This window comes from Alligator sinensis, unplaced genomic scaffold, assembly GCF_000455745.1.
Source record: "Alligator sinensis unplaced genomic scaffold, ASM45574v1 scaffold56_1, whole genome shotgun sequence".
Lineage (NCBI taxonomy): Eukaryota > Metazoa > Chordata > Crocodylia > Alligatoridae > Alligator > Alligator sinensis.
In genome coordinates this window covers 2,019,835-2,033,450 of record NW_005841960.1, presented here as the reverse complement: position 1 = coordinate 2,033,450, position 13,616 = coordinate 2,019,835, and positions in this window count along the sequence as shown.

The following is a 13,616-nucleotide window of genomic DNA, read 5'->3' as shown; positions in this document are numbered from 1 at the left end:
CTCTCCCTTAAAATTACATTTTAAAGTGTTATGATTCAGCAACACCAGTGACTTTTTTTGCTAGAAAAGATTTTAAATTATCCATTGGTTCAGTGGCACCAATTTTGAGTCATTCTTGTCTTCATCACAGTAGTAGCTTCCTGGCCACAGCTGAGATATCTGTCAAATGGTTCACTACAGCTCTAGCATAAGTTTTGTTAAATTTACTGTAAGATTAAAATTGTATATTCCACTCATCTAGCATGAAGGGAAAAAAAGAAAACCTTCCCTCCTCTGTGTAAAGTTACAATGTGCAATATTTAGAACAGGGGTGTTTAACTTTTTTAACCAGGAAGTGCAAGCCCTACAGTCCATACCAATGTGTGGCTCATGCCACACTGGCCATACCAATGGAAGTTTAAGGCCTGCAGGGTGCATGCCACATAGACATCCCCTCATTTCACTGCACCCCTGCAACACTTCTCCTCCAGCATGCACCCATGCAGGGTCACTTCCCCACTACTGCTATGACCCTACATGGATGCTCCCCCCTAAACCAATGCACTGCATGCTGTATGGCCCAAACCTTACCCTAAGTATGCCACACTGCCCTCTGGTGCAGGCACAGAACACAGAAGGTGCACATCTACACTTGCCCCAACTGCACAGTACCTGCTGCTACTGTGCATGGGCTGTTTTCAATCCTACTACACAGTAGCAATGAGCTAGTGGGCACGTCTACACGTGCATTTACATTGACTTAAATTTACCACACAGTAAATTACTGTGCAGTAAGTGGGAATAAGCTGGCATTTACACGTACAGGCATTAAAGTGCATTAATACTGCATGTGGACTGACTTGGTACTAAAGTTAGTCCCAAGTCAGTCCACACACAATGTTATTGCACAGTAAGGTGTCCACATGTGCGTTACTTTTCAGTAACTAATCAGACATAAATTTGATGCCTTTATGATGAAGACATCAAATTTATGCTCAAGTCAGCATAAGTCACCGTATTTACTGTGCAGTATAGGCACGTAGAGATGCATGCCAGTACTAAGCAGTAATTTCATTCACTAATGTAGCCCAGGTAACTTGGGTATATAGTCTCCTTCTGCAATTAAAGGGGATTATTAGCTGGCAGGTATGCTGTGGGGTGGGAACTGCAGACTGCTCTGTTTCCCTCCATCCCTATAGAACCAGTCCAGGCCAGTCAGGGGACTTAACTATGTACACATTTATTTACATTAACTTATCACAAGTGAAAGGAACATGGATACAAACATATGTACAATGTATATACATATTTACAAGATATCTAAACCAGTAATACAAACAATATCCTCTGGGTAAATGGCAGAAAACCTTATACCAGTGCTCCAGATACAAGTAAGTCACAGGTAAGTATCTGATCTGAAATAGATAAATCCCAAAGATAAATTAAATCCTGAGGGGAAACCCCAATGCCCATGGGCTTTTCCCAAGCCCTACAAAGAAGCTGGTAACTTTAGGGGGGCCGTCTCAGTGGGACCTCCCCTTTTAGGAGCCCTTAACTAACTAGGGGGGAGAGACTCTTCTCCCCTGTGAAAAGCCTCTTTTCCCTGCAACTCATGGCTCCCAGGCCTGGAGGGTGGTCCTCGTTCCCTGCGCCAGGTTGCTCTCTTGCCTGCAGTGGGCTTTGGGGGGGTCGCTGTCTCCTGGAACAGGGCTCTGCAATGCAGGACTTCTGGGGCCTCTGGCTTGGTCCTGTTGGCTAGCTCAGTAGCCTGATCACTGTCTGGCTCTCTGGACTCAACCTTTAGCTATGGGTCAGAGGCCTGGGCTGTCTCATGCAGCACCAGGCTTGGTCCGCTTCTGGACCCTCTGTGCAGCACCTCCTGCACCGAGCTCCCAGCCTCGTTTTGAGGGTTGAGGACCTGAGCTGCCCAAACACTCCAAAGGTCCTACTCCATGCACCGTCCTGTGCACCGTGTCTCTGGCCACATGCCAGAGGTTGCAGACCTGAGCCACTTCACACAGCTCCCAGGGTCTGGACACTGAGAGCCTAGCTGCTGGAGCCATCTACCATTCCCACTGATGGAAGTCTTCAGGGACAATTCTGGGCTACTGCTTCGCCCTGCTTCGAGGCTCTCCTCAGCTCTTCTAAGCCCCGCTCTTCTCTTTTCTCGCTCCCTGATGTTCTCCTCTCATTCTGGGGGAACAACTCCTTTTATATGCTCCAGGGCTCCACCCCTGAAGTCTTCCAGACCTGATTGTTACAGTCTTCAATCAGGTCCACAGGGAGAACTCCTCTTGCTGCCTCCTGATTGGAGGATGAGCTCCACCAATCAAAACAGCAAGATTTCAAGCCTGGGACTCAACCCAAGCTCCAAAAGGCAAGCCTGCTACACCAAGCAGTAAATGTGCACATGCAGATTTGCCTGCTGTATAGTAGCTCATTGCTACTTCTCAGTAGCGGCAATGTCACGGTTAGTGTCCTGCTGACACTATGTTGCCATAGTCCTACGGTGATGTAGTGTCTCGTGTTGATGTGCCCAAGCTGAAGAAGGAAGAGGGAGCCCAGAGACTGGATGCGGTTGCAGCCAAGGTAATTTGAGGTGTTGCAGCTGGACAAGAGCCTGAAGGCCAAAATTTAACTCCTCATGGGCTGCATATAGCCCATCACCATAAGTTAGATAGCTATGATTTAGAAAAAGAAGAATACTGAAGAACTAAGTGATCCTTTTTTAAAAATTAATTTTGGTTTTGCAATCCTTTTCCTTTTCCAAAGCATTCTTATACAATTATACACTTCCAACTAACCTGCAATAAAATCATTCTAAATAATGTAGTATCAACATACACATCAATTACTTATTCTGTAAGGCAAAAAGACTGTTATAACTCATTTGTTGAAATACAATGGTATTTGACAGCTCAGGTTCATGAGAGCACTTGAGCATGTGCTTAAAATTGAACAGATGTTTAAATCCTATTGAAGTCAATATGTTCCTGAATTAGGGCCATAGTCAGCAAGATACAAAAGCAAATACCTAATTTCAATCATGTTGTGGCCCTACTGGGTTTTCCCTACTGCCCTCTCCACCCTCCTCCCCCCACCCCCAATAAAAACCCTCTAAACAGAATTGGCTTTGTGTACATCAAAAGCGAATGCATTTATCTCAGTGCTTGCTCATGTTATTAAAGTTAGAAACATGCTTAAGTATATTGTTAAATCTAAGCCTATTTTCTATTCTACTTCATTAACTACTGTGCATTTTTTATTGTTCACATGAGGCTTGCTTTATTTTGAGAGGCATTAATGTACTATGTACATGTTTATATTGCATAAGCTGTTTCCTGGACATAGTTTTTCAGTTTAGTTTCTGTTTCACTCTACCCCAAATATTTTGCATATTTTGAGAACTGTAACATTCTGTAAATTATAAAATGTTCAGGTTTCCACATAATTGATTTGTGTGCCTGCATTATTATTTAGGCATTTTAGGTATCTAAATCAGCATTTCTTAAAAAGTACATCACAGTCTGGTTGGGAAATAGAAGGAGGATCAATAGACTGATCTCTCAGTAGTTCTCTAGTCTCAGTTTCCATTTCTTTTCTAATGAAAATCACTAGCAGTTAGAGCTGTGGCAGATAAAACGTTCAAAATGTGCCCCGAACAATGCAATGATGCCTAAATCTATATATAGCCCCAAATTAATCTATAATAACTTAGATTTCAAGATAAGACTTTTAATGCCAGCATTTTAAAATGTTTATTGTTTAAAGTATACAAGGAAAGAATATCTTTAACATTTTAGAGCATAGGAAGATAAGAAGTGCCATATTGGGTAAGACCAGTCTATCTCGCCCACTATTCTGTCTCTGACAGTGGCAGAAATGAATGCTATAAGGGAGAGCATTGAATGCTATAGAGGAAGAGCATCTATAGATGATCTATCCTGTATTCAATACATTCCCTGGCATCCATCTCCAGAGAGAACATCTATCCGGTTTCAAACCAGTTCAGCCTAGCCAGGTTAGACTAACCTGTAAAGATTGATTCAATTCAGGCTCAGGCTTTTGCAATGTCTGTCCCTACCCTATGTGGTTTAGCTTACAGTCTGCAAAGTAGCATGTTACTACTTTCTCAGATGATTATTACTGTTTGAGACACTCTCTATGTTACTGACAACTTTGAGAGAGACCAAGATAGACAAAAAGTCTGTCCTTGGGATCACATAGGCAATGTGCTTGACTTCAATATAGATTCTAAGAGTATAAATGAAGATGGAATTTGTTCCTTTGTGTACAACTTAAAATAAATTGCGTCAGTGTGAATAGTTTCATAAGCCAATATAATTAGCTTGTAGCATGTTTTAAAGAGTTTTGGCAATAAGATCAGCTCACTAATGTCACTAACTTTCTGAGTGTAGCAATATAAGGATGCTAAAGGCATTATGTGTTCCCACTCTGTCATTGGTGAGATTCTAATGGGATTGTCTAATAAAGACAATAGACATAAAAATAACCTGATCTGGGAGTCGAGTTTGTGCTTCACTGAGTTTGTCAATTTCTCAGAAGCGTTGCAAGGACAGAGTAAGCAATGGGAAGGTTAGAATAAATTAAGAAGTGCAAATATGAATTCCCACATTATATCATTTATAAATGAATGGGAGAGAAGCTGGTAAAGTTTTGTATTATTTCCAAGGTGTGATACAAAGATCTAGAGCGAGGTGTCAAACTCACCTTTTGCCCTGGACAGGATCTAGACCATAAGGCTCCTTGTAGGTGATGACAGTGGCTGGGGCTGCCATAGCACCTGCATAGGGAACAGGCTATGTAGCTGCATCAGAGTGGTGGATCTGGCTCCTGCCACATGCCTCATGCTGATGCCAGAGTTGCTTCTGCCGTCATGTGCCTTATGCTGTTGCAGCAGCTCCAGCTCCAGCACAGGATATGTGGCAGTGGCAGCACCATCTTTGATCCAAGGAATGCAGATATGGCTCCTCCAGCACAGAGTGGTGACTGGGCAGCAGAACATGAGGTAGCCATGACGGTGCACATGGGTAAAGCTGCTGGAGCGTGACTGGGGACTAGGCTTCACTCAGCCTCCTGCCACTGATCACCATATCCACCAAAGCCATTCCCCCTAGCCGCGACCCTAACTTCCAGTGGCCCTCCACATTACCAGTGGCCTGGATAGAGATGCTCCATGGACTGGATATGGCCCATGGGCCATGCATTTGATATCCATGATTTAGTTTAATGAATATAAACTCTAATCCTAATCCATGTAAAAATTTGCCTCTACTATGCCAAAAACTATATATTTTACCTTAGAAGTGCAATGCTATTCCATTCAGAAAAAATACATAGCTCTCCCCTCTTCAGCAGCCCATTCTGAGAACAGGAAACTTTATGAACTTCTGTCACTTCAGGATCCAGCTTGCCCAGAAGGGATGTGGTCTCATGGTTCAATCACAGGAGTGATGACTACCTAAATCAGTGTCTCTGCCTAACAAGAAGCAGAACCTAGCAAGGTGAACACTCTTCTGGGACAGAAGGAAAGCCTGAGTTTTACTCCCTGCTGTTTATAGTGTTTATTCATTTCCCCCCATTATCTATAGACTAGAGAAAATGCATAAATATCATTGGGAGCAGAAGCCAGAACCCAAGACCCCTGCCCTGCTTATCAGGGTGTGCCTGTCTCAATAGGCATTAGTTTTACCAAAAGAATGGAAGTATGCCCTTCAATGTGCTTTCCCAGGAAATGCAAGATGCCCTTTTTCTCTCTGTCTCTAGGGAACTCAGGTCTCTATGTTTCTGGGTAGGTGCTATCCAAAGGAGTATCCTTCCCCTTTTTCCTGCATGCCTGTTTTTGACATTCAAAAAAATGGGGACTTACTTGGAATTAATGTGCTTCCCAACTGGAACTGGATCATAAAACCACTGTGATTGAACTGTATCTCAACAAGCTGTATCCTTTCAGAGCAAGCTGGATCTTGACAAGACAGAAGTTCAGAGGGTTTCCTCTTCTCAGAATGGGAAAGCTAGGTACCCCATAGGACAAAACAGAATCCCACTCAGGGGTGCACAAGACTGCTCACTGACAAGGGTGGAGAGCTATCTATCTTTCTGGATGATAAGCACTTAAGTGAAGTTAGATATCTAGCTGGCTGTTTCGGATTGTTTCTCAGTATGCCAAATAAATCTAGTATTGTTACCTAGGAATCTTTGCAGGCAGAGAGGTCTTTCTAGGGATCCTAGTGGTCTATGACTATTAAATGAGGTGGAATAAGGTAGTTCAGGTCAGGTACAGACATTATACTTTTACCAGGATAAGTGATTAGAAACGGATCTATGCCTTTAACAGAACAAAAAAATTGGCACACATAGACTGGTTTAAAAATGGCAGAACCTGGTTTAAAATTTGCCCAGCCCACCAAAGGGTGAATGTGTGTTCTGTTTCCTACCAATCTAAACTATGCCACTTACAGAAAACTGCATAACTTTCATTCTTCCTTGGGCCTTTTGAATGTCCTTACCTAGCTTCAGTGGTTGAGAAGTCTAAAACCTGCATGTGTGCCACATACACATCCTAGAGGCAAAATAGGATCTGAGTGGTCTATCCTACTATGTTTTTTAAATGTTTCATAGGTTTTAAATTTCCATACAATTTCCATTACTCAGAATTACAAATATTTAATTGTAAAACATTCGAATATCTTTTTTTCCCTGTTTAAACTCTATTCTTTCCCAGGTTTCAAACACTTTATGATTGTCCTTTACTTTTATTTCCACTTTATGCATCAATTCTTCTATATATAAAGGCTACAAATATATAGAAATCATTCCTCTATCTAGGCAGCATTGTCTTAATAATATTTATTTAAAATAAAACAGATAAGTTCACAGATAAGTCCTTTGACTTATTTCTCATACTGCACACATTTCCTTTTCCATGTAACCTTTGGTTTAGTCATCTTCCCATTCTTATTTTTCACTTTTGAGCAATTCCACTAGCATCCCATGTGGCTTTCCAGGGCTTTCACCCACTACTGTGGATGAGTACCAGCCCAGCCCTACCCCTGAGGCTGCCACAGAGAGGAGACGGAAAACCTGTCTTCTCTCTGTGAACCTGCGGGTGTAGGGGATGTGGAAGAAGCCCCCACACCCCATATATGTCCTCCCTGTCTACTTCTGCTGTGGTCTTTGGGGGAGCCAAGCCATGCCCATGAGGTGGGGGGGGGGTCCCTTTCCTTTCCTTCTCATGAGAGCATCTTGACAGATGTCATGCCCAGAGCTGGGGAAAGAGGGAGGGAATGGAGACATCCCCACCTCAGGGGCCAGGCCCAGCACCAGGAACAGTATTATCTGCTGCTGTTAAACACTTATATGGTGGAAAGGGTGGGGAGGAAGGGGGCCCCCACCTGCTATGATGGTCTGGCCTGGCACCCCCCCAGACTCCAGCAGGGGTAGCTGGTTGAGGGCACATATGGCAGGCAGTCTCCCTTCCCCCATTACCCACATGAGCATCTCGACAGTAGCAGAGGCTGCCATGCCTACAGTTGGGGTGGGAGGGAATGGATCCCCTCCACCACCACCACACAGCCCCTCCAGCTACCCCTGCTGGGGTCTTGGGGGGGGACTGGGCTGGGCCCATCAGGTGGGGGGGCTCTGTTTTCCCACTTGAGCTCCAGGTGTGGCAGGCTCTGCCACTGCCAAGATGCCTGTGTGGAGGTTGGGGGAAAGAGAGCACCCTCCCCCCACACACACACACACAGACTCACACACTGTGTGGACCTGTCTTGGATCCCCTGAAGACCACAGCAGGGGTAATTGGTAGAGGCCACATAGCTGGGGGGGGGAGGGTTGGGGGAGGGGAGGCTCCATCCCCTTTCCAAAACTGCAGGACAAACTCAAAAGGGAAACAGGTTCATTACTGGCTATAGCTGTCCCAACTACACAGCTTGACTGAAGCAAAGGGCCATCAAAAGACACGAAGGGGAAAATCCAGGCCTACCCTCTAGGCTTGGATCACAGTTCCACTGGGAGCAAAAAGTTGCAAACCTCAACCCCAGCCCTAAGCTGGCACGATTACCCTATTTAAAACTGCCAGGTCTAATTCCTAGCCAGCCAACCCAAGGAACCAATACCCTTCTTTCCCAGCATAGGCAACCTGTAGGGTGGATACAGGGGGCATGTGCCCCTCCCCCCGCCCAAGATCGCTGGTGCCTAACCTGACAGCAAGCCCTCTGGCTGGTAGGGGTCATGGAGAGTGCTCCCGAAATTGGCTCCACTGGCGGCACCTTGGAAGCAGAAGTGCCGGCTGGCCACTGGTGCTCCCACCCTAGTCACCACTGGCCACTGGGGAACTACCCCATCATTCGTGCCCTGCTGGTGCCCCCAAACTCAGGAGGTGCCAGTCACCCATGCTTTCCAATATTAATTCTTTAAAACCTTGGAAAAAGGAGGAAGAAAAGGAGGACAGAGGAGTTCCCAGACCTTGGGACATTTCTCTCTCTCTCCTCTATCTGAGTTTCCCCTTTTGATATTTGCAAATTCCTTCTCCCTTGGAGGAGGCTTCACTCTTCAGCAACCCCTAGTGGCTTCTCCCCATCCCTGAACCAGGCTAGCTCACCTGATATCCTTCTGCGTGACATCACCCTGTCCTTGTCCAATCAGGGAGTGCCACACTCCAGTCATTCTTTTAACAAATGTGCCTGAAAAGTCTTTGCTCCCCCTGGCCAATCAGGTCACAGGATTTTACGTATTTTGCCCAGATACTAGACCCCAACTTTCCATGTGCAGAGCACATGGTCAGGACAACTGTGGCCATCTTGCCCACATAACACACATGCACACACAAAAACCCCACAATACACAACAACCAAAAGCACATAATCAGCCCAAGTGTCTGTGTGTGTTACATTAACGTTTCTTAATCTCATAGGTCTGAACAACCCCATGTGTTGTTGGGGTTTTTTTAAAGCACACTTTAAAAGAAAGGCAGTAATCTTTCCAGTCAGTGTTTCACCATGACCTAAGCACAGTGCAAGCTTAAAAAAAAAAGCCTTAAAAAAATCTTTGGGGGAGGTTGGTATTTCAACAGCAGTGACCAGAGATGTAATTAAATTCTGTATTTAGCATAATTCTGGATTGGAAGATTCTGCAGGACAGTTAAGTATCCCATCAGGGATTTCCACCTTAGGTGTTTGCATTTCTTTGAAACCCTTTCAAAAACGATACTCCCTCTTAACCCCGATTTTTTTTTTTTTTTGGATAATAAGGGCTACTATATATGTATGTGATAACATTTAGAAATACAGGAAGGGCACAGTTCAGATGTGAAAAAGTTAGGTTTTTAGATCATTTCAATAATTATTTCAGGTGACATATTTTTTCATCTTTTGCTCTGACAGTTTAACATGTGCATAGGTTACCCAGTTTCTTCTACACTTTCCTCATGAGCTTAAAATGTCTCCCTATCATTTTTCTGCATTTCTTTCCTTACTCCCTGGCTGCACTTACAAGGATACCCCATTTTTGTTCAACTCTAAAGCTTTTTTAATTTCTACTTTTTTGACTGAGGAATGAGCATACAGTTACAATATAACAAGATGCATAGGCAACATCATTTATTAATAATTATTGATATAACTCTTTATCAAGCAATCAATTATAAATAAACCTCACACATTGTATTGATGCTTTTTTTCTTGTTTAATCTAAATGGGGATGCTTATTATTTGCTTTGCCTAGCACTTTGTTTCCCTTCAATCTCCTGCTAAAACATCATCTGCAATATTTACAGAGTTTACATCCAGCGTAGGTTTGGGACCTACTGCTTAACTATACTGCATCCAGGTGTTGGCAAACTACATACCCTAGCATGTAGTACAGTCTCTCTACATTGGAAAGGTTGTGATATATCACTGGAGATGTAGTTTGTTCTGTACTTTTAGAGGAAAAAGAGGACATGAGGCTAATATACTTGAATTCCTATAATCCCTATTTCAGTTCTAAAATATTCCAGTATTTTTCTTATCTCAGGGGGAAAAAATCCTTAGAAAACAGGTACATTTTTCCCCAGTTTTTATTTGTTTGTTTGTTCATTTAAATGAAAACATAATTTTCTTTATGAAAAAAATTCTGATAGGAAGATTTTCAGCCAACCCTACTGTTAACGATCAAAGAGATGACTGAAGTTAATTCTTGGCTTGTGAATAGTTTGATAAGGGATCTGTAAAATGAAGCTTGCTAGCACTCACAGGCAACTTGCTATGTATTTCATAGATTTCATAGACTAATGGCTGGAGGGGACCTTGTCAGGTCCAGCCCCCTCCTCAAAGGGCAGGAAGCCAGCTGGGGTCAGATGACCCCAGCAAGATAATCATCCAAATGCTTCTTAAACATGTCCAGGTAGGTGCTTGCACCACTTCTGGGGAGAGTCTATTCCAGACTCTGGAGACTCAGACAGTAAAGAGGTTTCTCCTTATTTCCAATCTAAAATGGTCTTCCAGCGGTTTGGAAGTGCCTAGAGTTAATAGTGCTTATGTGCTCTCTCTCTCTCTCTATATATAGATATAGAATCAAATTGTTCAGAGAAAAATAGGAAATAATACAGGAAGCCCCAGAAAGACATGTTAATTTTGAGATACTATCTATCTTCCCTTTGTTAACCATCTCTCAGGGTAGATATAGGTTAGAATTTGTGCATCTCTGTAATTGGCGGGCAAAGACACTGTCTCTTGTGTTTTGGGTGTAAAAAAAAAATAGATATAGATTGATCTCTTGCCTCCTAGCTATAGTGAGCTCACCAATCCAATAACACTGACCACAAAACCCAACTTGTAAGGGGAAATTAGAAAAAGAAGCACCCAAAGTAAAATTTCTATAATGCAGTGCTACAACATTTTCAAATAAAATATTATGGTTTTTGTTTTGTTTAAAAAGGCTTCTGTACAGCGAATATCCTTTTTTTTTCAACCAGTACCATCAGGCAGAAAAGAAAAAGAATGTTAAATGAGCAATTACATATTGAATTTGAAGGAAGAAAATAGGTTGACTTCTGTAATATCTAGCAGGCTTCTTTTATCAAAATTTATTTTTTATGTGCTTGTATCTTGTGTATTGTTCTTGTCACCATAGTTACTGAGGATCTCACAATATTAATGATATGGCATTTTTCTTTAATCTATCTTCTTTTATCTCTTTATCTGGGGTGAGATTTTCAGAACCACTTTGAGGATTTGTATCCCCAGTTCATATTCATGCAAATGGAAATAGGCCATCCAGAAGCTTTAGGCAGCTTTGACAATTTGTGCACTACTTATTTTGGTTTAAGATGTATCTAACTTCTAGTCTGAAAACTACAAGTACTGTATAATTTTACACACACACACACACACACACACACACACATACATACATACATGCATATATATATATATATATATATAAAACTTGTACATAATCAAGAACTAGCATGGTTTATCAGGGGACTGCTATTTTAACTTGTGCTTCTGACTGGGAAAACATGCAAAAAAAGAACTATAACTGCAGTTCTAATAAACCTATAGAAGCAAATTGGATATAGTAATCTATTTATTCATTCTACAACAAAGGTCAAACCCTATGAGAGGAAGTTCAATTTCAAGGACAAGCTTAACACTGTGTAAACTGTTATTATGTGAATCCTTGTAGAGAGACAGATTATACATTAGTATGGGAAACAAAGAAAAGCAAGTCTCAGGATAGCACAGCTTATGACTTTGCAGAGAAAGCATAGTATTGCAACAGGATTGCAAACTAACCGATATGAAAGTGCTAAATAACAAAAGAGGTTTGAAACACCACAGTTGTTTTGCCATTTAAGAAACTGAACAAACAAGCAAAAGCACTTTGTTTGGTTAGCAGTGCTGAAAAAATCATCAAGCTGTAAATATAAGAAATCAGAGTAACAAGGACAAAGAATTCCCTATACATAAAATTGGGGGAGTTGGGAACATGTTCTGCAATCAGACTCTTACCAAAAAGAAAAAACAAATCCTGCAATATAAAAAGAAGCTGGTATGCCTTGGGGAAACGTCAAGTCAAAGGGAAAACTATAACAGTTAGAAAAATAATAGCTGTGTGCATAAAAAACTCAAGCTTGAATCCAGTTTAGGAGGTCTGAAGGGTGTCATAGCCTTCACTAATCCAAAGAGCACACAGATGACTGTGAAAAACATGTATCACATGTCTATAAGGAAGTGTAGAATCAGCACTGCCATCCATCCCATATATCACAAATGTAGGAAAAGCTTTAATGACAAGAATGACAGAAATTAATTGTATAAAAGTTAAAATTTATCTAGTATCTGAGCACTGGACATTCTTCAATCCTATTTGGCCTTTAAATCATCTATCAGTAAATCAGTAAAGCAATTATTACGTTTCTGTGATGACCTCATGGGATTACTAGATGGTTCCAAAGCTCCAAACTGGAAAACATTGTGATGCCTTCTGACTGCACAATAGCTGTTGTCTTCAATTTATACAAATCTCATATACCATACACGCAAGAATATCCTCACACATCGCTAGGGATGGTTTGAAACCGATATGCTTCTGTACCTTTATTTTTCTGTCTGCATAGAAAGAATGACTGCTGAAGTCCAAATATAAACCCAGGTAGTTCACCACCAAAGTAATTCAAGTTCTGGTGGTTGGGGCATTTTCCTGGGATATGGGAAATACATAATCACTTCTGACTGAACCGAGAACAGCTATCTGAGATACTGGGTGAATACTGAATACTAAAGGGGGGATATCTACCTAATCCCCCTGCGACCCTGACTTCAAAGACAGCTCTGATTGCTACTGCATTTTGTAAGGAGACTAATCTTGATGGTGAATGTTAACTGTCTTCTGATAATGATTACTGAATCTAAACTTTAAAAGTACAGGATCAGGCATGTATGTGAGGTAGGCTCCAAGCTGGTTAGGCCTGACAAAATGGAAGCACTTCCCAAAAGAACTGCACATTTCCAAGGGAACTTTAAAGTCACAAAATTCAACATTGGCAGAGTTTACAGGCCTCCACAATTATGTGGCACCTGATCAAGTTACTTGAGGATTGCAGCTATGAACTTTTACGTGTTTAAATTCTGCCTAAATCTTGCTTAGCTGCCTAAATCCTTTAATGAGTCTTGTCTCCCTGGTCCCAATCAAAAGTCAGTTGCAAAATGCAGATAAAATATAGAAAAGTTCACATCCAAATCTTTGTCTCATGTTGTTTTATACCCATTATTGAAATGTGTGCCCTTCTGAGTTGAAACATGGGAACTGTTTAGCAGTGCAGAGCAAAAGTACTTATTATTTGTTCAAAACTGTTAAGGAGAAATGCATACAGCATTAGGGTGATTGGCTGTACCTCACTCAATACTATTGGGGCAACAGAGTCGTTTTCATAGGAAAAGAGCAAAATCATATTTAAATATTAGAATTTAATTTTTAGCATGTCTTCTTTTAGCTTACTTCAAGCAAAGGATGGTACATTGAAAGATTCCTACCAGAAGACTCATTTGAGAGTTTTTAGGGTGAGGGCAGGGGAACCCTGAAAAAGTATAAAAAGGATGTAGTTCATAGGTAGTGGGACAAATATTGCT